This window comes from Microtus ochrogaster, unplaced genomic scaffold (assembly GCF_000317375.1).
Source record: "Microtus ochrogaster isolate Prairie Vole_2 unplaced genomic scaffold, MicOch1.0 UNK5, whole genome shotgun sequence".
NCBI lineage: Eukaryota > Metazoa > Chordata > Mammalia > Rodentia > Cricetidae > Microtus > Microtus ochrogaster.
Genome location: NW_004949103.1, coordinates 4,459,515 through 4,462,977, shown reverse-complemented (window position 1 = coordinate 4,462,977; position 3,463 = coordinate 4,459,515).

Genomic DNA, 3,463 nt, shown 5'->3' with positions numbered 1-3,463 from the left:
CCATCAAGCACTACTGAAACTCTAGCTTTCAAGTACAAGCTGCTGTCCCCATTATCACCTCTTCTCAAATGAAGCCAGCCTGCTCCAGATACTCCACAGCCAAAGTGGAAGCAATGACATCAGCCATTTCTATGCACATAGAAACAATTCAACCTTCGGTGGGTCTCCCGACTCATACATTGGAGGATCAGAAGATCCTGGCAATGAACTGATGGCTTCAGATGCTGCCCTGTATATAAGAAAGCTGGCAGGGTTCAAACTTTCCTGCTGCTTTTAAAATATATAGCTATCATAGTGAATAGTGAAGGATAGTTTTCAAATTCCACACCAATACTTCCTTCCTGAAGACCTACCCATGGAGACTCAGGATCCAGATTCTTATGGTGCTTTGAAGAATTACTTTTAATCTTGAATATCTGAATACATGCATGTCATCCATTAGTGACACTATTTGGGTTTGTTCCCAGTTAGTGGCACTACTGGGTATATTCAGGAGATGTAGCGTTCCTCAAAGTTGTGGCCTTTGAGTTTAAAACTCCCATTTTGAGTGTACTGTTTCCTGCCTGCAAATTTTGGAGAGGCGAGCGCTCAGCTGCCAGCCATTCAAGCAGCTTACTGCCTCCACTCTTCACATTCTGGCCACAGTTAAACAGGTTGAAAGAATTTCCCTAGTAAAAAGCAAGAATACCCAGGCCTGTCTTAAAGAGTTCAAGTCTTAGAAGCTCAGTTAAGGATATGCTTATAGTCTGATCAATTGGGTAGAGTCCCCTGGCCTCTGGCACTGTTTGGAGAAGTGCACAGGATACGGCGAAGGAGGCCCAAAAACGCTGGATGGACAACAAAGACTGAAACCTTGGGTTTCACAACACAAGCATTTAGGACTGCCCAGGACAGGAACTGGAGAACCGCCATAAACGGGCTGCCCATGCATGCTTAAGCACTGTCGAGGCATCAGTGATGGATGGGGTAGAGTCTAGAACTGCAGAGAAAAGCAACCAGAGGATTTGAGGGCTGAAGCAGTCATTGGGTAGATTCAGGTTTCATGATGGGCCATACAGGTCTCCACACAGTCCCTCTTTCAAAACGGCTCATGTCAGTTAAACAGGCCACCTTTCCTGCCCCGTCCTATCCTTATTTTTTGTCAGGTCCCCTCTTTTGTTGGGCTTTCCCCAAGAACATAAGCTAACATGGTTTGCAGGGTCTTTGTCTCAATCTCCCAAGACCTGAAACTTAGATTATCCGATTGAATTTTTTAACATATTTTCCTTTAGCCAAAATTGCTCCCCCATTCGTTCTTTGTCTTTAATTTCTGTACCTACTAGTCATGAATCTGCTCTCCTGTAATTTTAGTGAATATAAAGCTCAGCTATTTTGTTACTTCCTGCAATGATTGGAGTTGAAGTGAGCACTTTAAGGCTCACTTATGCAAGCAGAGTCTTCACTTTCTTTTACATGTATCTATGCTATATATCTAAAGCGAGGATGTGACGAACATCCTGTCTCATGCTCTAAAATTCCAGAAAGACTCAGGATGAGGGCTATCCTTTCCCAGACTCCCAACATATTTTTAGAATGTGCTTCCCCACCTGATGTGGTTCTGTTAAACAGGGATGAGAATTAAAGCCGAAGTAGTGCAGTGAAAGACGAGCCCTTGAAAGAGGGCCGAGGTGGCTGCGAGCCATTTTCCAACAGGTCACTAGTGTTGATCTCACCTTCCAAAAAAATGCCTACAGTGAGACAAAACTCATCCATGGAAGACAGTACCAGGTCCTGGGACTCTTCATTTGGAACTCAGGCTGCTTCAGCTTCCCCAGTCTATTCCTGGAATCTTATAAGCATACTTTTAAGTATGAGCTTAAGTCATTTGGAATTCTTAGAGTTACAGCCACCTTGCAAACCCTGGAAACCCAGCAGTGTTCGCTGGAAGGTTTAAGTTCAATGTTTTCAAGCCTGCCCTGAACCAATGCTCCCAGCTCCTCAAGGTCAAGTCTTATGAAAATAAATGCTCACCTATTTTACTGTGATGTAGGAGGGTCTTCATTATTGGTAACTTTGGGCTAATTAATTTAGTGAAAAGCTCGCCCCAGGGGGCAAACTCTGCTTTTGTCTGAGAGTCTCCACTGGCAACTCAAGTGGCTGTCCCAAGTTGATTTCAGCTGGATATAAGCCCTCTATAGGCAGGGCTACTCCAACCATCTCTGCTGGATGCCACGAGCACCCAATAGGATGCTTTTCTTCTCTGCTGTTTCTATTTTTAACTTGCTGTAATAAACTCGTTCAAAACTGCTAGCAGTTTCCAAAACATACAGAACAGATATAGATTACCCATTTCTACACATTCCAAATGTGTTAGATGGGAAATAAGGCTGCCCACCTGGGGTGGGGACTTCCTAGGTAGAGATACATTACTTCCATATTGTCCATATCCATATAAATTACATGTCAAAGCGCTGAATAGTGGTTATCCTATTGCAATAGGATATAGAATGTCATGTGACAGGCTGTGCTGGCTAGTTTTTCATAAATACACACAAGCAGAATCATTTTGAAAGAGGGAACTTCAATTGAGAAAAATGTCCCTACCAGATTAGTCTGTGGTCGGTTTCATGACTGATGTTGGGGGGCCCAGCTCACTGCGGGTGGTACCACCTCAAGCTGGTGGTTCCTGGGCTGTATAAGAAAGCAGGCTAAAACTCTCGGTTGCAGAAGGCTGTAGGAAGAACTTTCAGTTTCTTACAACTTATGACCGTTTTGGGGCTTCAGTTCCTGCCTCCAGGGTCCAGCCCAAACTTCCATGATGGACTACCATGTAGAATCAGGACGCGGAGGCTCCATAGCTGTTCACTGAGGAAAACATAAGAATCAAAGAACCAAGTTTTTATCTGAGGCACCCTCACCTAGGTTGTGTCCTCCTGGTACTCGCTGCTGTAGAAGGACCCTGCCCAGGTTTGTGCCCATCACATGACCTATCTTGACATCCATAGACTGCAAAGGCCATGGCACCACTTCAGCTCCAAGAAGCAGCCTATTCCTGACCAATTCAAATGGGGACACTTTCAGAGACTGAAACCAACAGAATATAGGAGGGACACACTGAGGTCATCTGTTCACACAAATGGCTTCTTGGCATTTTATTCTTATATCCCAATGCATAAGTAAAGGTTACTTAGTCAGCTATAGGTAAATCCATGTTATGAGTTTAAACCATCAAGCACTGATGGCATGCTGTGTAAAACTGGACATGCAGAACACACAGAAAAGTAACTGCTGAACATTCCAAAATACAAGATGGTCCTTCAGGATTCCTGATTCACAGAAGAAACTACCAGATATTCTGCAGGATATGGAAGAAAGTGACTGACAAACTGCCAAGATAGGTGAAACATTCTTTCAAATTTCCTGCTTCATGGGAGTCTGCCAGATACTATGGGTCTGTAGGTTGAAGATGGCTAACCCAAGGTTA